Here is a 24,709-nt window from a genome sequence, read left to right on the forward strand (position 1 = left end):
CCTCCAGCGTATCAACCACTCCTCCCAGTTTAGTATCATCCGCAAATTTGCTGAGAGTGCAATCCACACCATCCTCCAGATCATTTATGAAGATATTGAACAAAACCGGCTCCAGGACCGACCCCTGGGGCACTCCACTTGACACTGGCTGCCAGCTAGACATGGAGCCATTGATCACTGCCCGTTGAGCCCGACAATCTAGCCAACTTTCTACCCACCTTATAATGCATTCATCCAGCCCGTACTTCTTTAACTTGCTGACAAGAATACTGTGGGAGACCGTGTCAAAAGCTTTGCTAAAGTCAAGAAACAATACATCCACTGCTTTCCCTTCATCCACAGAACCAGTAATCTCATCATAGAAGGTGATTAGATTAGGCAGGCATGACCTGCAAACTTGGTGAATCCATGCTGACTGTTCCTGATCACTTTCCTCTCATGTAAGTGCTTCAGGATTGATTTCTTGAGGACCTGCTCCATGATTTTTCCAGGGACTGAGGTGAGGCTGACTGGCCTGTAGTTCCCAGGATCCTCCTTCTTCCCTTTTTTAAAGATTGGCACTACATTAGCCTTTTTCCAGTCATCTGGGACTTCCCCCGTTCGCCACGAGTTTTCAAAGATAAAAAATTCTTATATCCATTTGTTCTTGTGTCCACATTGGTACTGAGCTTAAATAATTCCTCTCCCTCTCCAGTATTTATCCCTCTGATATATTTATAGAGAGCAATCATATCTCCCCTCAACCTTCTTTTAGTTAAGCTAAACAAGCCAAGCTTCTTGAGTCTCCTTTCATAAGACAAGTTTTCCATTCCTCGGATCATCTTAGTAGCCCTTCTCTGTACCTGTTCCAGTTTGAATTCATCCTTCTTAAACATGGGAGACCAGAACTGCACACAGTATTCCAGGTGAGGTCTCAGCAGTGCCTTGTATAACGGTACTAAAACCTCCTTATTCCTACTGGAAATACCTGTCTTGATGCATCCCAAGACCGCATTAGCTTTTTTCACAGCCATATCATATTGGCGGCTCATAGTCATCCTATGATCAACCAATAGTCCAAGGTCCTTCTCCTCCTCCGTTACTCCCAGTTGATGTGTCCCCAGCTTATAACTAAAATTCTTGTTATTAATCCCTAAATGCATAACCTTACACTTCTCACTATTAAATTTCATCCTATTAGTGTTACCCCAGTTTACAAGGTCATCCAGATCCTCCTGTATGATATCTCGGTCCTTCTCTAAATTGGCAATACCTCCCAGCTTTGTATCATCCGCAAACTTTATTAGCACATTCCCACTTTTTATGCTGAGGTCAGTAATAAAAAGATTAAATAAGATTGGTCCCAAAACTGATCCTTGAGGAACTCCACTGGTAACCTCCCTCCAGCCTGACAGTTCACCTTTCAGTATGACCCGCTGTAGTCTCCCCTTTAGCCAATTCCTTATCCACCTTTCAGTGTTCATATTGATCCCCATCTTTTCCAATTTAACTAATAATTCCCCTTGTGGCACAGTATCAAACGCCTTACTGAAATCTAGGTAAATTAGATCCACTGCGTTTCCTTTGTCTAAAAAATCTGTTACTTTCTCAAAGAAGGAGATCAGGTTGGTTTGGCACAATCTACCTTTTGTAAAACCATGTTGTATTTTGTCCCATTTACCATTGACTTCAATGTCCTTAACTACTTTCTCCTTCAAAATTTTCTCCAAGACCTTGCATACTACAGATGTCAAACTAACAGGCCTGTAGTTACCTGGATCACTTTTTTTCCCTTTCTTAAAAATAGGAACTATGTTAGCAATTCTCCAATCATACGGTACAACTCCTGAGTTTACAGATTCATTAAAAATTCTTGCTAATGGGCTTGCAATTTTGGTTGCCAATTCCTTTAATATTCTTGGATGAAGATTATCTGGGCCCCCCGATTTAGTTCCATTAAGCTGTTTGAGTTTCGCTTCTACCTCTGATTTCGTAATATCTACCTGCATATCCTCATTCCCATTTGTCATGCTACCATTATCCCTAAGATCCTCTTTAGCCTTATTAAAGACTGAGGCAAAGTATTTGTTTAGATATTGGGCCATGCCTAGATTATCCTTAACCTCCTCTCCATCCTCAGTGTTTAGCGGTCCCACTTCTTCTTTCTTTGTTTTCTTCTTATTTATATGGCTATAGAACCTTTTACTGTTGGTTTTAATTCCCTTTGCAAGGTCCAACTCTACTTGACTTTTAGCCTGTCTCACTTTTATCCCTACATGTTCTGACCTCAAAAAGGTAGCTTTCCTTGCTGATCCCTCCCATCTTCCACTGCCTGTATGCTTTCTGCTTTTTCTTAATCACCTCTCTGAGATGCTTGCTCATCCAGCTTGGTCTACAACTCCTGCCTATGATTTTTTCCCCCTTTCTTGGGATGCAGGCTTCTGTAGCTTTGATTTAAAATAATCCCAGGCCTCCTCTACCTGTAGATCCATAAGTTCTTCAGTCCAATCCTCTTCCCTAGCTAATTTCCTTAATTTTTGAAAGTCAGCCCTTTTGAAATCAAAAACCCTAGTTGCAGATTTATTTTTGTTAATCCTTCCGTTCAGTTTGAACTGAATTAGCTCATGATAACTCGAACCAAGGTTGTCCCCTACAGCCATTTCTTCTATGAGGTCCTCACTACTCACCAAAACCAAATCTAAAATGGCATCCCCTCTAGTCGGTTCAGCAACTACTTGATGAAGGAATCCATCAGCTATCGCATCTAGGAAAATCTGAGCCCTATTATTATTACTAGCACTCGTCCTCCAGTCTACATCTGGGAAGTTAAAGTCTCCCATGATCACGCAGTTTCCATTAGTATTTACTTCATTAAAAACATTAAAGAGGGCTCTATCCATATCCAAAGTAGATCCCGGCAGTCTATAGCACACCCCAAGCACTATCCCAGGGGAGGCTCAAGTAGCTTTCTTCCCCAATGTGATTTTTGCCCAGACGGACTCTTTCTTATCCATTCCATCGCTTCTTATTTCTTTACATTCTACCTCATCATTGATATACAATGCTACTCCACCACCTTTGCCTTTATTTCTGTCTTTCCTAAACAGCACATACCCTTCAATACCTGTAGTCCAGTCATGACTACTATTCCACCATGTTTCTCTTATCCCTATAATATCTGGTTTCACTTCCTGCACCACTAGCTCTAGTTCCTCCATTTTGTTACCTAGGCTCCTCACATTGGTGTACAAACATCTTAATTTTTGCTGTTTGGCCTCACTCACATTCTGTACCCTATTAGGCACGGTCATTCTACAGCCAGTATAACCTATTAGACTGGTATCCACACTGCCCTTCCTCCTTATGTCCATTCTCCTACCCATGGCTGTATCCTTTCTTACTTTGTTTTCTTCCCTCTCAATGCTACAATCCGGCGTGGAGATTAGCTGGACATCTCCCAACCATCTCCCCCAAATTCATAGTTTAAAGCTCTCTTAATCAGTTGTGCCAGCCTCCATCCTAGAAGTCTATTTCCTTCCCTACTCAGATGAAGTCCATCCCGAGAGAATTGTCCTCTGCCCATGAGTGCCTCCCAGTGGCCATACATCCCAAAGCCTTCCTTATAGCACCACTGCCTGAGCCATCTGTTGATAGTCCTAATCTTGTCACACCTTTGTTGCCCTTCTCTAGGAACAGGCAGAATCCCACTGAAGATCACCTGAGCCTTGATTTCCTTAAGCGTCTTCCCCAGCCTAGCATAGTCTCCCTTAATACTTTCTAGTGAGAATCTAGCCGTATCATTTGTTCCAACATGAAGGATAATTAGGGGATTCTTTCCCGCTCCCTTTAGGATCCTCTTCAACCTCAGGTCTACATCCCGTATCTTAGCACCTGGAAGACTGCACACCCTTCTATTCTCTGGATCAGCTCTGGATACAGGCCTGTCTATTCTTCTCAGTAAAGAGTCCCCGATCACATAGACCTGCCTTTTCCTGGTGACGGTGCTATTCTCCAGTCTATCCCCTGTTCCCTCTGGCTGCAAGTTCTTTCCATTCCTATTCAACCCATCCTGTATCCTCCTGGGGCTCATATTTGGTGTAGTCTCCATTGACTCTTCCCCTTTTCCTATTGGATGAGCCGCTCTTCTCTTCTTCCTTGCCCTTCCACCTTCAGCAACTACCTGCTGAGCCCCTTCTTCATTTTCCAACTCTGCAAACCTGTTCTTGAGCTCTATTTCTCCTTCACTAGCCCGTCTTTTTCTCTGCCTGGTTCTCTTAGTCACATGCTTCCACTGTCCATTTTCTTCACCCAGTAGTCTCCCCTCAGAATTCCCCAGCCCTGCTTCCATTTGCAAGTCTGAGCTTTTCCCTTCAGATACCTCATGTCTTTGCTCCATAATCTGCTCAAACCCCTTCCTAAACTCAACCAGACTTTCCACCTGCATCTCCAAACCTCGGATCTTTTCCTCCATCAGCTCTATCAGACGGCATTTCATGCAGACAAAACTCTTACCAGGTATCCCCTCCAGGATCATGTACCCACCGCAGCTTCCACATCCAGTCATCCTTATTGTGTCTTCCACTACATGGGTCACTCCCACTTCTGTCTCTGTATCTGTCATAGCCTTCCCACCTAAATCCTGTTAATCTGGGAAACACAAACCGCACCAAAACATCACCACCCACAGCAAAGCCAAATCCCAAACAAGTACCACAATACAAACTCCCCTTACAAACTCCCACTCAAACTCTCCTGTTTACAGCTCTGTTTGCTGGCTACCTTTTAGGACCCCTAGTCAGAGAAGCCCCGCCCCCTAATCAGGGCTCAGCTTCTCTCCCAGCACAAAGCCCCTACAAGCCTCTACACATACAAATACTACAAATACAAAACCAAATACAAATACCTTCTCCTCCAACAGAACTCCCACTTGCCTGTTTACAGCTCTGTTTGCTAGCTCTTGTGCCGCTGCACCTGTCTGTGACTTGTAGGCTCTAGTGCAGTTATGTAACCAAATTATCTGGATTTGTAAAATACACTTTCACGATAAAGAGATTGCACTACAGTACTTGTATGAGGGGAATTGAAAAATACTATTTCTTATGTTTATCATTTTTACCGTGCATACATTTGTAATCAAAAATAATAATATAAAGTGAGCACCATGCACTTTGTATTCTGCAAAAAGAAAAGGAGGACTTGTGGCACCTTAGAGACTAACAAATTTATTTGAGCATAAACTTTCGTGAGATACAGCTCACTTCATCGGATGCATTCTGTGTTGTAATTGAAATCAATATTGAAACTGTAGAAAAACATCCAAAACATTTAATACATTTCAGTTGGTATTCTATTGTTATAAGGGCGATTCATTTTTTTGAGTTAATCACGTGAGTTAACTGCGATTAATTGACAGCCCTAATAATCACACATAGCTAGTTCTCAGTTTCCTTCTTAAAAAAAAATCAAATAGAAGACAGACGGGAAAAAGGTGTGTGAATGGTATAAAAGAACTGAAACTCTCAATATTATAATTACATAGGAAATGTCAGAGGCTAGTGATCTGAGGATAGGACTGTGAACCAAAAATAGCTGAGGTTAAATCCTGGCTCCACTGAAGTCAGTGGGACTTTTGCCATGGAGTTCAATAGAGCCAGGATCTCATCCTGGAATTCTACATCCAGTTCTGTCACACACTTGCTTTGTAACCTTAGGCAAGTCATTTAACTCTCTGTGCCTCAGTTTCCCAAGATGTAGGGAATACTTATTTGCCCTGTTGTGAGGTGTCCCAGCCATGGTCAAGCTCCCCTTGCTGGACACTCACAGCTTGCTGTTTTTGGATGCCAGCACTGGATCTGTGTACTTCTGGCTTGCTGAGTCCAAACAGAGTCCAGGCAATGCCTCTGGCTTTGGGTCTCTAGGCAGACACTCAGAGTATAGATCCTGCATTTAGCACTCCTTTCTAAGAGCTGGGACTTTGTAGCCAACTGCTTAGGTCTTGAGACTAGTGCCAGCTCTCTGAGTAGTTTAAGCACACCATTCCCAGAGCTCCAATCTTGTGGGCAGTTTACAGTTTACGTCTTCAGGGACACAGTGCAAATAGACACAGAGGTTACAGAAGGATTTCTAACACAATGACTTTTTTCTTTAGACAGCACAAAAGATCCATAGATTTAGGAAAATAAGACACACTTGCACATGAATCCTTGTCTTATTTCCTCACCATTCTTGAGATTTCTTTGGGATGTGGCTCAGTATCCTTTCAGGGTCCAGGAGGTCCCCTCTGCTGGGCCATAATCCTACAGTTCATGGCTTCTCCTTCAAATCATGGAATCTCCCTGACCTCTGAAATCTGTTTTCTTCAGCTTTGGCTGGTCTCACAGTCAACAGGTCCCCTCCCTTTCCTAAAGCCTGTCCCTTTGTTCTTCTCTGTCTCTCTTTGAGTCCCTCTGTATTTTTAAAAGGCTGTACCAACACCTCAGTCTCTTTGTTCTCCCTCTAGGGAAATTCTACTGCTCCTCTCCACGCTCCCTGTAGATAAGTCATGTCCAACTGGATCTCCTAGACTTCAGCCATCACATTGTTTTAAGGTGCTCTCATTTGAATGGGAAGTATTCATGTTATTGACTTTCCATTGTCCCTGGTCTGGAAGGGATGTGACACCGACCCTGATAGCATATGGCTGACTCAACATCCACTGAAGTATTCAATGATATAGCTGCTGCTGCTTCATCCCCTTATCCTATCAACCAGGGTTGAGTTATCGTGCAAGTAACAGCCATCTACCTCTGTCTGAAGTGGCACTAAGGTCCAGCTGTTTACCATCTTCTTTGATGCAATCCACCCAACACTTGCTCAGCTTTCCTTAGGGTCTCTTTCTTACCTCCCTTTCCTCCCCTGCTATCTTCACCAGGTCCCCTCCATTCATCCTCTGCATGTGTCCAAACCAGTGAAGTTGCTGTCTTTTATGATATTGGGCTTCATTGCCTGTGCAGTTCACTGCTTTTTGTCTGACTCTTCGCTCTGACTGCTACTCCCCCTGACCCTTTAGAGGTCAGTTCAGATGCTGGGTCCCAGAAATCCTATTGGCCATTGACTGCCAGACTTAAGGCAGGTAAACTTCTGGTATAGACATGAAACACACTCCCACCAATAGCAGTACTCCCTCGTGGAGACACATACTGGCCAGTCTCACTCCTCATTGTAACCAGTATCTATTACAGCCCTTTGATATCTTGCCATAAAAAGACGAAAACTACTTGCACCAACATAGTCATCTTGTGCCAGAGACTTGTTAGGGGAAATCAACCTAATTAGCATATGTGACTCCATTTTGGGTTTCCTCTTGGCCATTTACTAGAAGGGAAACAAAGGAGACAGGAACCAGCCAACAGGCCTGAAATAGTTGCCACTTCAGCTTTTTTGCAGGGGGAAGGTGGCTGCAGGGGATTGGTAATAGATAAGGAGAAGGCCTGTTTATTGGTTTAGGCCCTCTGAGGCACACAGGCAGGATGTTTTGCCAACAGTATATAATCTTTGTGTAACCTGTAATCAGGGTCCCGTTCTGCTTAACAGAGCGGTACCACGCTCGAGCGTAATAAACCTACAAACTTTGAGATACTCTGCAGTCTGTCTTTATTTGGTTGCCTCAGCCTAGAAACGAACTGTACGTGTCCTGACTGGAATAATTCGTAACAGACTGTCGTGTGTTGGCTAAGGGCCTTTCCCCAGTTAGACTAAGCCCAGGTCTACATTAGGAGTTGAGGTCGAATTTAGCAGCGTTAAATTGATTTAATCCTGCACCCGTCCACATGACGAAGCCCTTTTTTTTTTTCACTTAAAGGGCTCTTAAAATCGATCTCCTTACTCCACCCCCGACAAGGGGATTAGCGCTGAAATCGGCCTTGCCAGGTCGAATTTGGGGTACTGTGGAAGCAATTAGACAGTATTGGCCTCTGGGAGCTATCCTAGAGTGCTCCATTGTGACCACTCTGGACAGCACTCTCAACTCAGATGCACTGGCCAGGTAGACAGGAAAAGGCCCACGAACTTTTGAATTTCAATTTCCTGTTTGGCCAGTGTGGCAAGCTGCAGGTGAGTGCAGAGCTCATCAGCACAGGTGACCATGATGGAGTCCCAGAATCGCAAAAGAGCTCCAGCATGGACCGAACGGGAGGTACAGGATCTGATCGCTGTATGGGGAGAGGAATCCGTGCTATCAGAACTCTCTTCCAGTTTTTGAAATGACAAAACATTTGTCAAAATCTCCCAGGGCATGAAGAACAGAGGCCGTAACAGGGACCCGAAGCAGTGCCGCATGAAACTTAAGGAGCTGAGGCAAGCCTACCAGAAACCAGAGAGGCAAACGGCAGCTCTGGGTCAAAGCCCCAAACATGCCACTTCTATGATGAGCTGCATGCCATTTTAGGGGGTTCAGCCACCACTACCCCAGCCATGTTGTTTGACTCCTTCAATGGAGATGGAGGCAACACGGAAGCAGGTTTTGGGGATGAGGAAGATGATGATGATGAAGTTGTAGATAGCTCACAGCAAGCAAGCGGAGAAACCGGTTTTCCCAACAGCCAGGAACTGTTTCACACCCTGGACCTGGAGCCAGTACCCCCCGAACCCACCCAAGGCTGCTCCCGGACCCGCCAGGTGGAGAAGGGACCTCTGGTGAGTGTACCTTTTAAAATAGTATACATGGTTTAAAAGCAAGCATGTTTAATGATTAATTTGCCCTGGCATTTGCAGCTCTCCTGGATGTACTCCCAAAGCCTTTGCAAAAGGTTTCTGGGGAGGGCAGCCTTATTCCGTCCACCATGGTAGGGCACTTTACAACTCCAGGCCAGTAGCACGTACTCGGGAATCATTGTAGAATAAAGCATTGCAGTGTATGTTTGCTGGCATTCAAACAACATCCGTTCTTTATCTCTCTGTGTTATCCTAAGGAGAGTGATATCATTGATGGTCACCTGGTTGAAATAGGGTGCTTTTCTTAAGGGGACATTCAGAGGTGCCTGTTCCTGCTGGGCTGTTTGCCTGTGGCTGAACAGAAATGTTCCCCGCTGTTAGCCACGGGAAGGGGTGAGGGGCTAGCCACATGGTGGGGGGGAGGCAAAATGCGACCTTGGAACGAAAGCACATGTGCTATGTATGTAATGTTAACAGCAAGGTTTACTGTGAAAGAGTGTACCCATTGTTCTATAAAATGTGTCTTTTTAAATACCACTGTCCCTTTTTTTCTCCACCAGCTGCATGTGTTTCAAGGATCATAGGATCTTCTCCTTCCCAGAGGCTAGTGAAGTTTAGAAGGCAAAAAAAAACCACACTCGCAATGAAATGTTCTCTGAGCTCATGCTGTCCTCCCACACTGACAGAGCACAGATGAATGCGTGGAGGCAGACAATGTCAGAGTGCAGGAAAGCACAAAATGACCGGGAGGAGAGGTGGCAAGCTGAAGAGAGGGCTGAAGCTGAAAGGTGGTCGCAGCATGATGAGAGGAGGCAGGATTCAATGCTGAGGCTGCTGGAAGATCAAACTAATAAGCTCCAGCATATGGTTGAGCTACAGGAAAGACAGATGAAGCACAGACCGCCACTACAGGCCCTGTGTAACCAACTGCCCTCCTCCCCAAGTTCCATAGCCTCCTCACCTAAACACCCAAGAACGTGGTGGGGGGGCCTCCGGCTACCCAGCCACTCCACCCAGAGGATTGCCCAAGCAATCGAAGGCTGGCATTCAATAAGTTTTAAACTTTTAAAGTGCTGTGTGGCCTTGTCCTTCCCTCCTCCACCACCCCCTCCCAGTTCTTCTCTCCTCCACCACCCCTCCCGGGCTACCTTGGCAGTTATCCCCACATTTGTCTGATGAATTAATAAAGAATGCATGAATGTGAAGCAACAATGACTTTATTGCCTCTGCAAGTGGTGATTGAAGGGAGGAGGGGAGGGTGGTTAGCTTACAGGGAAGTAGAGTGAACCAAGGGGTGGGGGGTTTCATCAAGGAGAAACAAACAGAACTTTCACACCGTAGCCTGGCCAGTCATGAAACTGGTTTTCAAAGCTTCTCTGATGCGCACCGCACCCTCCTGTGCTCTTCTAACCACCCTGGTGTCTGCTGCATGTAACCAGCAGCCAGGCGATTTGCCTCAACCTCCCACCCCGCCATAAATGTCTCCCTCTTACTCCCACAGATATTGTGGAGTGCACAGCAAGCAGTAATAACAGTGGGAATATTGGTTTCGCTGAGGTCTAACCGAGTCAGTAGACTGCGCCAGCGCGCTTTTAAACGTCCAAATGCACATTCTACCACCGTTCTGCACTTGCTCAGCCTGTAGTTGAACAGCTCCTGACTACTGTCCAGGTTGCCTGTGTACGGCTTCATGAGCCATGGCATTAAGGGGTAGGCTGGGTCCCCAAGGATAACTATAGGCATTTCAACATCCCCAACGGTTATTTTCTGGTCTGGGAATAAAGTCCCTTCCTGCAGCTTTTGAAACAGACCAGAGTTCCTGAAGATGCGAGCGTCATGTACCTTTTCAAGCCATCCCACGTTGATGTTGGTGAAACGTCCCTTGTGATGCACCTGTGCTTGCAGCACTATTGAAAAGTACCCCTTGCAGTTTATGTACTCGCTGCCTTGGTGCTCCAGTGCCAAGATAGGGATATGGGTTCCGTCTATGGCCCCACCACAGTTAGGGAATCCCATTGCAGCAACGCCATCCACTATGACCTGCACATTTCCCAGGGTCACTACCCTTGATATCAGCAGATCTTTGATTGTGTTGTCTACTTGCATCACAGCACTCCCCACAGTCGATTTGCCCACTCCAAATTCCCGACTGACCGGTAGCTGTCTGGTGTTGCAAGCTTCCACAGGGCTATTGCCACTCACTTCTCAACTGTGAGAGCTGCTCTCATCTTGGTATTCATGCACTTCAGGGCAGGGAAAAGCAAATCACAAAGTTCCATGAAAGTGCCCTTATGCATGTGAAAATTTCACAGCCACTGGGAAATGTCCCAGACCTGCAACACTATGCGGTCCCACCAGTCTGTGCTTGTTTCTTGGGCCGAGAATCGGCGTTCCACCGCACGAACCTGCCCCATTAGCACCATGATGCCCACATTGCCAGTGCCCGTGCTTTGAGAGAAGTCTGTGTCCATGTCCTCATCACTCTTGTCACCGCATTAACGTCACCTACTTGCCCGGTTTCGCTTTGCCAGGTTCTGGTGCTGCATATACTGCTGGATAATGTGTGTGGTGTTTAATGTGCTCCTAATTGCCAAAGTGATCTGAGCAGGCTCCATGCTTGCCATGATATGTCATCTACACAGAAAAAAGGCGTGGAACGATTGTCTGCCATTGCTCTGATGGAGGGAGGGGCGACTAATGACATGGTTTACAGGGTTGGCTTACAGGGAATTAAAATCAACAAAGGGGGTGGCTTTACATCAAGGAGAAACAAAAACAACTGTCACACAGAATGCCCCCTCAAGGATTGAACTCAAAACCCTGGGTGTAGCAGGCCAATGCTCAACCCACTAAGCTATCCCTCCCTCTGGTATTTCAGGCAGGACTGAATCTCCATTAAAATTTTCAAGGTGCCCCTGACAGACCTCACCAAAACGATTGTCAGCCGTTGATTTCACGGAGGGAGGGAGGGGGGAGCAAATGAATACAAAACAAATCTGGTCTATTTCTTGTTTTGATCCACTCCATTTATCTTTTACATCTTTGGCTGGCAGCAGATGGTGCAGTAGGACTGGTTTCAGAGTAGCAGCCGAGTTAGTCTGTATTTGCAAAAAGAAAAGGAGTACTTGTGGCACCTTAGAGACTAACCAATTTATTTGAGCATAACATTCAAAAACCAGTTGGAGAATACTTCAATCTCTTTGGTCACTCGATTACAAACCTAAAAGTTGCAATTCTTCAACAAAAAACCTTCAAAAACATACTCCGAGGAGAGACTGCTGAATTGGAATTAATTTGCAAACTGGATACAATTAACTTAGGCTTGAATAGAGACTGGGAGTGGATGGGTCATTACACAAAGTAAAACTATTTCCCCTTGTTTATTCCCCCCCAAACTGTTCCTCAGACGTTCTTGTCAACTGCTGGAAATGGCCCACCTTGATTATCACTACAAAAGGGTTTCTCCCCTTCCCCCGCCCCTTGCTCTCCTGCTGGTAATAGCTCACCTTAAGTGATCACTCTTTTGTTACAGTGTATAACACCCATTGTTTCATGTTCTCTATGTATATAAATCTCCCCACTGTATTTTCCACTGAATGCATCCGATGAAGTGAGCTGTAGCTCATGAAAGCTTATGCTCAAATAAATTGGTTAGTCTCTAAGGTGCCACAAGTACTCCTTTTCTTTTTGCAGTAGCACTGCAAGCCATCCACATCTCTTGGTTGCTCGGCAGAAGATGGTACAATAGGACTGCCTGCAGGACTAAAAAGAATGACCTGGTCGAGTCACTCCTAATTTAGTCTCTGCACCCATATCTGCCCAGGCGCTCCTGACCGACCTTACCATTGTGGCCAGGAGCACCTCAGACACGATGAGGATGGTTTTCAGGCCTATTGCACCATCTGCTGCCACAAAGCAATGGGTTGCTGCTGCTGTGTAGCAATGCAGTACCACGTCTGCCAGCACCCAGGAGACATACGGTGACAGTGAGCTGAGCGGGCTCCATGCTTGCCGTTGCACAGGTAACTCAGGAAAAAAGGCGCGAAACGATTGTTTGCCATTGCTTTCACAGAGGGAGGGAGGGAAGGAGAGCCTGATGACATGTACCCAGAACCACCTGCGACAATGTTTTTTGCCCCATCAGGCATTGGGATCTCAACCCAGAATTCCAATGGGCAGCAGATACTGCGGGAACTGTGGGACAGCTACCCACAGTGCAACACTCCGGAAGTCGACGCTAGCCTCGGTACTGTGGAAGCACTCTGCTGAGTTAATGCACTTAATGTACTTAGAGCATTTTGTGTGGGGACACACACAATCAACTATATAAAAACGATTTCTAAAAAAACAACTTCTATAAATTCGACCTAATTTCGTAGTATAGACATACCCTAAGTGCTTGCTCACTCTCTTCCTACCTTGTTGCCTTAGACCTGGTTGACCGTTGACAGGAGGTACTAGTGTTACCTTTACCCAATAGCACGTTTCAAAACATGGATGGGGTTTGAAATCACAATTTTCCTTCTCTTAGGTAGGCTGCCCACCCAGGCTAAAGGGCCATACCTACCCTGAGCTCTCTGGTTATTTTAAAGGCACCAGATACTTGCTTTTCACACCCTCACTTTTAGTAAACATATGAAAGGAAATCAGTGGCTACTGTAGACACCAGCCTTTTTTAGGCATTTTATAGATGTTGGGAGGTCATTGCCAACCCCTCTCTGACCAGAACAGCTCTTTTGGGAGGCACATTCAGTACTATAGCAATTTCATAAAAATCAACCAAAATTCATAAATCGGACATAGACACATCACCCCCAATCATCACATGAGAATTAGTTAAAGTTGTTTGTTCAGAGTCTTGAAGATGAAAAGTTCTCAGCATTTGTGTGTGATGTGACAAATGGGTACACCTAAGAAGGAAATAAAAAAACAACACTTGTGAGGCTTGGTCTACCCTATATTGGCATAGCTATGTGAGTCAGGGTGCGTGAAAAATCAGACCCCTGACCAACACAGCTAATGCTAACAAAACCCTAAGCATTTATGCAGCTATGGTGACAGAAGTGTGCTTTTGTTGGCATAGAGAACATCATTTGGAGATGTGGTGTTCCTACACCTGCAGAAAAACTCCTTCTGCTAGGGTAGGCTGTGTCTATGCCAAGGGGCTATGCCGGCATAAATATGCCAGCACAGGTACTGTACTGAATATTAAGGTTGGAAGGGACCTCAGGAGGTCATCTAGTCCAACCGCCAACTAAATAATCCCAGCCAGGGCTTTGTCAAGCCTGACCTTAAAAACCTCTAAGGAAGGAGATTCCACCACCTCCCTAGGTAACTCATTCCAGTGCTTCATCACCCTCCTAATGAAAAAAGTTTTTCCTAATATCCAACCTAAACCTCTCCCACTGCAACTTGAGACCATTACTCCTTGTTCTATCATCTGCTATCACTGAGAACAGGCTAGCTCCATCTTCTTTGGAACACCCCTTCAGGTATTTGAAAGAAGTTATCAAATCCCCCCTCATTCTTCTCTTCTGTAGAATAATAATCCCAGTTCCCCCAGCCTCTCCTCATAAGTCATGTGCTCCAGCCCCCTAATCATTTTTGTTGCCCTCCGCCGGACTCTTTCCAATTTTTCCACATCCTTCTTGTAGTGTGGGGCCCAAAACTGGACAAGGTACTGCAGATGAGGCCTCACCAAGGCCAAATAGAGGGGAACGATCGTGTACCTCGATCTGCTGGCAATGCTCCTACTTATATAGCCCAAAATGCCGTTAGCCTTCTTGGCAACAAGGGCACACTGTTGACTCATATCCAGCTTCTCATCCACTGTAACCCCTATGTCCTTTTCTGCAGAACTGCTGCCTAGCCACTCAGTCCCTAGTCTGTAGCAGTGCATGGGATTCTTCCTTCTTAAGTGCAGGACTCTGCACTTGTCCTTGTTGAACCTCATCAGATTTCTGTTGGCCCAATCCTCTAATTTGTCTAAGTCTCTCTGTATCCTATACCTACCCTCCAGCATATCTACCACTCCTCCCAGTTTAGTGTCATCTGCAAACTTCCTGAGGGTGCAATCCATGCCATCCTCCAGATCATTAATGAAGATATTGAACAAAACTGGCCCCAGGACTGACCCTTGGGGCACTCCGCTTGATACCAGCTGCCAACTAGACATGGAGCCATTGATCACTGCCCGTTGAGCCCAATGATCTAGCCAGCTTTCTATCCACCTTATAGTCCATTCATCCGGCCCATATTTCTTTAACTTGCTGGCAAGAATACAGTGGGAGACCGTATCAAAAGCTTTGCTAAAGTCAAGGAATAACATGTTCACTGCTTTCCCCTCATCCACAGAGCCAGTTATCTCATCGTAGAAGGCAATTAGGTTAGTCAGGCATGACTTGCCCTTGGTGAATCCATGCTGACTGTTCCTGATCACTTTCCTCTCCTCTAAGTGCTTCAAAATTGATTCCATGAGGACCTACTCCATGATTTTTCCAGGGACGTAGGTGAGGCTGACTGGCCTGTAGTTTCCCAGATCCTCCTTCTTCCCTTTTTTAAAGATGGGCACTACATTAGCCTTTTTCCAGTCGTCCGGGACCTCCCCCGATCACCATGAGTTTTCAAAGATAATGGCCAATGGCTCTGCAATCACATCCACCAACTCCTTTAGCACCCTCGGATGCAGTGCATCTGGCCCCATGGACTTGTGCTCATCCAGCTTTTCTAAATAGCTCTGAACCACTTCTTTCTCCATAGAGGGCTGGTCACCTCCTCCCCATACTGTGCTGCCCAGTGCAGTAGTCTGGGAGCTGACCTTGTTCGTGAAGACAGAGGCAAAAAAAGCATTGAGTACATTAGCTTTTTCCACATCCTCTGTCACTAGGTTGCCTCCCCCATTCAGTAAGGGGCCCACACTTTCCCTGACCTTCTTCTTGTTGCTAACATACCTGTAGAAACCCTTCTTGTTACTCTTAACATCCCTTGCTTGCTGCAACTCCAATTGTTATTTGGTCTTTCTGATTTCACTCCTGCATGCCTGAGCAATATTTTTATACTCCTCCCTGATCATTTGTCCAAGCTTCCACTTCTTGTCAGCTTCTTTTTTATGTTTGAGATCAGCAATGATTTCACTGTTAAGCCAAGCTGGTCGCCTGCCATATTTACTATTCTTTCTACACATCGGGATGGTTTGTCCCTGTAACCTCAATAAGGATTCTTTAAAATACAGCCAGCTCTCCTGGGCTCCTTTCCCCCTCATGTTATTCTCCCAAAGGATCCTGCCCATCAGTTCCCTGAGGGAGTCAAAGTCTGCTTTTCTGAAGTCCAGGGTCTGTATTCTGCTGCTATCCTTTCTTCCTTTTGTCAGGATCCTGAACTCGACCGTTTCATGGTCACTGCCTCCGAGGTTCCCATCTACTTTTGCTTCCCCTACTAATTCTTCCCTGTTTGTGAGCAGCAGGTCAAGAAGAGCTCTGCCCCTAGTTGGTTCCTCCAGCACTTGCACCAGGAAATTGTCCCCATACATTACTGTAGTATAGAGGTAGCCTGAATTATACGTAATAAAAGGGCAAAATAGCCTTTCTTTACCAAGTGTATTGATGATGGCTGCTAAATAGCAGATTTTCTCATGTTTTTCCAATTTGTATCTGCCATGGTAGATGATAGAAGTCACTAATATAGCATGGTTTGTGTCATCAGCTTTTGCGGATTTTATTAATTTTTTTATGTCTCCCATATGGAAGATGCTATAGTGAAGATCTGAACTAGAGCTGCAGCTAACCAGCTGTCAGAGGTTCGAACTCTAGTGAGTAAGCTCCCCTGAGATGTCTTAAAATATGGAGTGGGAGGGAGGAAGGAGACAGAGAGACTTAAAGATTTCTTGCATATCCATCTAGCATCTCCTTTGGACAAAGTGATTTGTAAATTGCATCTTTTTTTTCCCCTCCCATGTCCAAGGCTTGACTTCTCATGTGTGTTATCACTGGAGCTTAAAATGGAGAGAACTTGCATGGACAGCATGATAACCTATTAAAAAATTATACAGATATATCATTTTTAATGAAAGTAAGCCAAAATATTAAAAGTGAGGAAAAAGATCAGCTTAGTCATGTGTTTGTGTGTGTGCATGTTTATGACAGCCTGTGAAAGTGTATGTAAAGGGCACCATCAGTTTATATGTACTCTTTGAATATAATATATATTTACAATCTCTGACCCATAAACAGTTTCTATCTATTCTTTTAATTGTTTCATTTCACTTTGAAATACCTATTTTGGCAGGTGTTTTTCAAGCTAGTGTTTTGAAGCAGCAGCCTGAGAAGTATACGTGTGCATAAGCTCTAACCCTGGGCAGCCACCACCTGATGGGCTTCCCCAGAAAGACAAGAGTAGCTGCTACTCCTGGATGCTTTATGAACCCAGAAAGGACAAGGAGCCTCTTCCTTTGAAGCTGTGGGGCAGCAGGGCCAGGAGTCCCTTTCCAGCCCAGGATGGGCAGAGAAGAAGAGGACAATTAGGTCCCTAATAAATCCTGTGTAGGATATTATTGTGGTTCTCAGCTGGCCCCTAAATGCTACTGTGGGAAGAGCATTGCCTGCAAAATGCTATTGTGGAAGAAATGCAATTTAACTGTGATTTATTATTATTATTAATTATTATTATTGATTTAGATCTATAAAAATGCTAAAAAAGGCTGCCTAGCCATACACTTCAGGCACCTTTGACAGTATTTAGGAATCCACCCTTCGGGCAGCACTACAATTTAAGAAGTAATGAATGGCAATAGATATAGTGAAATTGCAATGTAGTAGAAACATGACTGTGAGTGAAGCTAACACAGACTGGAGCAGCTGCTGTCCTCTAACATTCTATAGTGGGGTGGCCAAACTTACTGACCTTCTGAGTTGCTTATGACAATCTTCAAAAGTTCGAGAGCCTGCCAGGGCTCAGGGTTTCAGCACTGCAGGAGGCATCTGGTCCTGCATCAGACCTGGTCCTGCTGAAGCCCCGAGCTCCAAAAGGTGCCTTCTGTGGGGCTGAAACCCCAAGACCCCCCTACCCACTGGGCAGATGCCAGAGGTGATGCATGGGAACCTGGGGTTACATGTACCCTCAGATTTTTGCCAGGGTTTGCTGGTCACACTCGTCACATGGTGCCACTGGGCCCCCTTCCTGCACCACAGCGGCTGGAGCCGCCAAGCTGGAAGCTGCAAGCTGTGGCCATGAGGAGAGGCAGTGGCAAACAGCTGGTAGCAGCAGGGAGAGCCTCTGCTTTTGCTGCTGCCTCTCCCCACAGAGCTAAAGCAGTGGGGCCCCTCCCTGCAGCTCCCAGTTCTTTGCTGCTGCGTCTCCACACTGAGCTAACAGCTGAGAACTGCAGCCTGGTCTTTTGGTTTGGCAGCACTCTGGTGTGGTAGAGATAGATAGATAGATAGATATATGCCAACTTCTTTACAATTTTTAAAATGGAGGGTTTGAATGAATTCTTTGTGAAACTGAATAATGCTTTCAGTAAGTAATGCATTCAGTAGCTGCTGTGCTACTACTCTTGACATTAAATTCAATTTAGTTTACAGTCTTCACATTTCCAGGGACTGAGTCAACCTCTGCATTACTCCAGTTTTACGCTGGTGCAACTGCATTGACTCTATGATGAATCAATGCAGTTGCACTGTGTTCAGTATGCCAATGTATTTTTATATTGATAAGGTAGACCTGCATCATAGAAGATTTTCAGCAGGAAGCTGGAGGTTTCAGTAACTGGATAGAGGATTGTTCTGGCTTTTAGGCACATGAGGTGGCATAAGAAACTACTTGGCATTGTGGCACCTTAGAAGGATGTTTTCGCTAAAAAGATCATCAGCACAAATGGTTTAAAATGTTGACAATTAAATTATTAGGTTTCAGAGTCAACACACCATTGAGCTGAATAGGAACAATTTACATCTGTCTTAGAGTTCTTTTTTCAGGCTGCCTGAAAATTAACAACCCTGCTTTGGTTCAAATTTTATTTAGTTTTCTAGGCTGCAAGGTCTAGACATTTTATTTTTAATGAAAGTTTGGGGGCATGATTCTGTGGCAAGAGGTGGATTCTGCAGCCACAGATTAGTGGAATTCATGGGGGTCCAGCGGTTGATGCTAATGAGAAGCATATACCAACATATGTAAACAAATCTAAAGGTGCATAAGAACAAGCACAGAGGCTTACAGCTCCAGAGCTCATTCTGTAGGGGCCAGAAGTGGAATGAATCTTTCCTACCAGGCTGTGGAGCTGTTCCAATGTGGCTACTTCTGCCTTGAAGTTGCTGTAACTCCTGCTGCTGCTGCTGCACTCCTTGGGACAAAATGGATGGTAATCAGTCCCACATTTCCCCCTCTCATGTTCTGTGGCCATCCCCAGCTGCATGGGGCACGGAGGGGTCCTCTGGAACTGGGCTTTCCAACATTCAGGGACTCTACATCCCTTGTGAGGGCTTCCCATATATTTCACATTGTACAGACCCACTCCCATCCTTCTGCAACAGGGACTTTCTACACCCACAGACGAGAGGGAAGGATCTTCCCCAAAGTGTATACATGAGGTCATCTAAATTATGTTTGACTTTTGGGGTGCTTATGTGTGTGTTTGAAAAATCTGGCAAAATTTGCATGGACTTTAGTGGAGCCATAATTTCATCCCTGGAGGTTAATGTTTCCAGCCTCAGTTATATGGTACTTCACTGTTGGGTTTTTCACAGCTAATTTTTTTGAAAAAAATAGGCCATGCCACTTCTCGCTCTCTGCACCAGCCAGCAGAGCTGGACTGGAGCACTGTAGGAAGCAGGAAGGAGGGGTATATAATGCATCCAGTAATAGCAAGCAGAGTTTTGTGTATTTTCCCCAGACCTCATAGGCATTGTGGTTGCCTGAAGCATGGGGCCTGCTTGAGTTCCTTCATTGGTCTTGTTACCTCAAGTTATTTGCTTAAAGCCACCATCCTGCCCTGTGGTAATTATATTCTTCCACAGCTAGAGTTAAAATCTCTCACAAACATTTCTCTCCAGTCAGTTTGGTGCCAAGGTAACCTGGGAAACTTGAATAGATACAGGGCACTGAAGTCCCACAGTTGTGTGCAACAACAAATCTTAGTTTGTTACCAGTTTCAAGGGAACACTGCCAAGGATTTCTGGACTATTTAACTCATTGTATTTTGAAATTATACTAATCAGGTAGGAAAATCCTCAAGGTTTTAAATATGTATTCTTTTAGTTCATATGTTCACTCTGCTTTTAAACTACAAAATATGCTTCTCAGTTAATCTGATTCAGAACGTGGATGTTCGTAAAGGGACACCATAAACAGACATTTTGAAATCAGTACCTGCCTTTTTAATCTGTTATCTATTGAGAGGCAGGTGTGTGAGAGAGAATGGTGTACAGGTATACAGGTTTTATCAGCATTCCTTTGAGATGGGCATATTACTTGCAAGTGGCAAAACCATACGTGCATTATACAGGTAATCACAAATGACTGCTAATAAAACCTTAATAACATGTCACACCATCATATGTCTGTATGTCCCGTGTCTGTTACAGAAAACTTTTTTTTTAGTACTGTTTTTGGAGATTAAAAAAAATTATTGAAACTATTTCTTGTATTTCTCCAACTATAAAGCCAGGTGACTCAGATTTTCGCTGGCTCATGACCTTGGGATATATCCAGCCTTCCAATAACACAGAGATTCATTCTGCTGTTTATTCTAATGTATTTCCAGTTTCTGGCTCCATTAATAATGCCACCTCATAAAGTGCACCCAAACACCTTGGCTGGGCTTTTCATAAGAGCCTAAGGGAGTGAGGTAGTGAACTTCTATTAAAATTCAGTGGATTTTGGGTGCTTAAGTCCCAGCCTTAAGGAACAATCCAAATGATTCTGCATCATGGTGGAAAAGTCAGGTTTAGATACAGGGTTATATTTTCAAAAGCATGGTAGTCCCATTTTCAAAAAATGCCCTAGGCATTTAGGAGCCTAAGTCCTGTCGGCTTTCAATGGCATAACTTGGTTTCCTATGTGCCTATGTCACTTTTGAACATGGAATCTCAGCTCCTATGTCAGTTAGGAGTGTTTGAAAATTTTAGCCATGAACTTGTTTCAATTTGCCAGGGTGGTAGTAGGCATGACAAAGTTATATGCCAAATATGCTATAGTCCTTGACAATTTACAACTCCCCATGCCAGATCACATGTATAAAGGGCTTTTATTCATGCCTAGGGGAGCCAAGGCCCAGATCCTCAAATGTATTTAAGTGCCTAAATAGGCAAAAGTGCCTATTCTCCAAGCTGGAGGTCATGTATCACATAATTATTACCTCCAAAGAGCGGTGTTTGGGGAAATACAAAGGGAAAACGCCAGTGATCCAGGGTAGAAAGGTATGTAGTGTGGGTGGGGAGTTATTTAATTCTTCAAGGTTGGGCAGTGTGATAGGAAAGTCCTCATTCGGAGAACAGTGGGCCAAAAGCCCATTGTGGTTGTGGGGAAGGGGAAGAGATTGAGCTCAAAGACTATGTTTTATGTAAAATGTCTTGATCCCAATTGTGTGCATTTTTAACGACTGGCCTGTCTAACAGCGTTACCATTTAACTGGCTCCAAACAGACTTTGAAGCTAGACATCTCACCGAGATGAATGGCGAAGCAAAGCAGTACAGTTCATACTGTACCTTTCTGTTACTATTGTTTTGGGGCAGTTTTCTGGAAGGCTGGACAAACAGGCAACAGTAACTGCTAGCTGCAAAATGAAGGCTCTTTTGGATGGAAAAACAACCTGTAGAAACTTTACTCAATAAATTAAAAAAAAAATCCTGGGGTTCCACAGAAAAATTCAAAAATTGCTAAGAGCGCCCAATAGAGCACAATCTGTGCTTCATTATTTTATTTGACATAGTTTGCCATGTCACATTGTATCGTCATTCGCAAAACACCTCCTAAATAATCTGGCTAGCAGGGAATTCGGCATCTTGCTTCTGCTACCTTATATTATAAAACCTGTACCCCCACTGATGAGCAGTTATTTGCCTGGATACGCCTGTTAAGAACTATATTAGACTTAGGTATTTTATTTATTTGTTATTTATTATAGGGCCTACTAAGGGCCAGTTGCAGGCAGTGGCAAAACCCACGCTGAGTTCAATAGGATCGTTAGCCCCAAATTTCTTTCCCTTTTTGGCAATTATTTTTATTGGTTGCCATATAAAAGGTTGGCCTCATAAAACCTTTCTCCAGAAACTAGGAAAAATGGAATGTCTAATTGGAAGGGATTGTTACACTGGAGAAAAGTCTCAGGTGAATTAGAACAGGGGTTCTCACCTTTTTTTTTCATTTGTGGACCCCCTCTAAAAACTTTTGAATGAATGTGCAGACCCTTTGGAAATCTATTGTCTGTATAGATAGTTGAATTCTGCATGGTCAGTTTTCAGTCTAAGTCTTTCACAACTCCTTAGACATAGTCTGCAGACCTCCAGGGGTCCGCAGACCACAGGTTGAGAGCAACTGAAGTAGACTACCTTTTCTTGCCATATTTGCTAGTCGGAAATGGCTTGAGCAGTGAAGGGTGGACATGAGTATGAGCTTTCCCTACATTCAGAGATATTTGGGTCCATCTCAGGCTTGTCCATACTCGTCAGTGCAGATATTTGTATTTAGAGACGGGTTTACTTCTTCCTAGCCCATCTTCTCTTCTTATTCAGTGATATCCTACTACTGAATTTGTGACATCAGACATTTCCATGGCAACAGACTGTGATAGCATTATCAAAGGATTATAACTTTACTAAAGGATTAGAGAGTTGGAGAGTATGGTACATGAGAAAGAACTCTTAGGTTTAAACATGGTTGGCTGAAATAATAGCAACAGGAGCTCTGAAAATGGCTAGCACATTGCATTTTGTACTCTGTGTATGTGTGTTGTAAGTTTTCTGCAGTATTACAGGTTGAAGTATCTAAGGGAACTAATTCATAACCACACAGAAAGCTCCTCCCTCCCCCAGCATATTTCAGGTGGAGCTGATTTCTTTGGACTATAACCAGTGTATTCATTCAGTCCTTTTTCATATTTCTGTGTTTTACTCTGTATCCTGTCTTCACTATCTTCTTAAATGTTGTAATACATAAAGTATGAGAAACTCCTTATCATTCACTTTTCTTTGAAAGCAGATTCAGACTAAATACTTCTGCAAAACACTGAAAAGATCTGCATTTGTTTTATTCTGCATGGCTCCGAAAGCAGATTCTCTCTCTCACTGGTTTTGCATTTAATACTTTTGTCCCCTACTTTCCCACCTCCTGCACAATAGGAGAAAACCACAAGAAAAGCTGTAATTGAGGCTCTCTGACAAACCAATGCTTTTCAAGAGCTACTTTGTACCCTTTTTCTGTATTTTCACAAAGCAGGGGAACATAAGGACTTTGAGTTCCTCATTCTTTACTATTCTTCTCACCCAGAGTGAAATCAAAAGTGTTTGATCATTGCTTAAGAAATGCGACCTGTTAATCTTGTCTTTTTAAGGGCTAAATTCTCTGTTAGTTAAAACTGGTTCAACTCCACTGAGACTCGCATCAGTAACCCCAATATAACCAGGGCCCATTTTACATGAGTCCAGGGGAGCTGCACCAGTTTACACTAGCAGATAGCTTGTTCCCGTGGTTTTAGAATACAGCCCCATCGAGGTGAGATTAGGAACCAGCAGCCACTCCCGCTCTGGCATTCTACCTGAAGCCATCACAGTGCCTCCAGAAGTGCTGGGGGAGAGTATACCCAAGGGGCCCCACTTACACCCTTTTATCTGGTGCACATTCACTTCCCTTGTGCCAGTCCAGCAACTTCATTAGGCCAATATCCACCCTAGAATTCCTCAGGCTTGTGCTTGGCCCCAATAGAGAGATGCAAGGGGCAGGTGGGAAGGAAAGGTTTCCTTGCCCCCCACCCTTATCTTTGCTTCTGTCCCACCCATCATTGTATGCCTATGCAGGAGTAGATGCAGTCTAAACCCTTCATTTATTATTTTCATTCTCAGTGTTTCCGGACCACAGAGTCTTTCCAAAAAATATAACTAAATAATTTATCATGAAGTAAAAAATAAATATTCTATAGAACCAGAACTTTCACTTAAAGTGGGATCAGCTAAGGAACACTCAAGACATGAAGAATGGGTCATCTGGCTCATACACTCAGTACCTTATCATCGTTCAGCTCAGCCACAGGGTCCTTTAGTAGTGCGGAAATGCTCCTTCAGAAAAATAGCACCTTGCCAGTTTTAAGTCAGTTAAAAACATATTTATTTGATAGGACGTTCTCTGGTTATTCACACCCAGCCCAATTTCGAAGCAAGCTTCTGTGTATAGAGGAAACTAGTGAAACGTGGAGGGTTTGTTTACCGCATTAATATTGTGAAATCTGGCTGAGCACACAAGAATGAAGAGAGTTGTTCCTTCTTGCCCTGTACCTTGGGCAGTTGTTTTCACCAGTGGGTATCAAGCACTGCCATTCAGGTTTAGTGGCACTTTACCTGCACACCTAGCAGAAAACCAGGTCAAAAGACAATCAGGCCCAAAGAAAGTATCACCTCAGACACGGCCAAAGCTGAGTTATTTTATATCAGATTTTAGGCAGTTCATTGTGTGTTTTTTTAGAAATGTACTTCAGCAAAATGGGCTGTAATTTTTGTTACATTCTCACCTCAGTGTAGGTTACTACTGTTTAATATGACTTTTATGTCCAGATAGGCTACATCTACACTACGAGCCAGGGGTGTGATTCACCTGCTTGTGTACCTTACTTGTGCTAGCTCTCATCCAGCTAGCCTGAATATGAATAGCAGTGTAGCCAGGGCAGCACAAGGAGCAGTGGCATGGCTGAGGTGTGTTAGAATAATGGAATCACAGGGTCAGAAGGGACAGCAAGGGTCATCTACTCTAACCCCCTGCCAAGATGCAGGACTGATGTATCTAAACCATCCAAGACAAATAGCTACCCAGTCTCTTTTTGAAAACTTCCAGTGAACC

At 44.3% G+C, this 24,709-nt stretch overlaps 1 protein-coding gene across 2 annotated transcripts in view; it reads left to right on the forward strand.

The window, feature by feature from the left end:
• Positions 1-19,781: 19,781 nt before the first annotated feature.
• The window catches only part of LOC125625306 (solute carrier organic anion transporter family member 1C1-like), a 72,873-nt gene continuing 67,945 nt past the window's right edge, over positions 19,782-24,709 (forward strand). Inside the window, exon 1 of one of the 2 annotated variants that reach the window (XM_048827170.2) lies at positions 19,782-19,880. The gene's annotated coding sequence lies outside the window, so the exon portion shown is untranslated. The remainder of the gene's footprint in view (positions 19,881-24,709) is intronic. The other variant, XM_048827161.2, reaches the window with a different exon arrangement.

Source organism: Caretta caretta, chromosome 1 (assembly GCF_965140235.1).
Source record: "Caretta caretta isolate rCarCar2 chromosome 1, rCarCar1.hap1, whole genome shotgun sequence".
Taxonomy (NCBI): Eukaryota; Metazoa; Chordata; order Testudines; family Cheloniidae; genus Caretta; species Caretta caretta.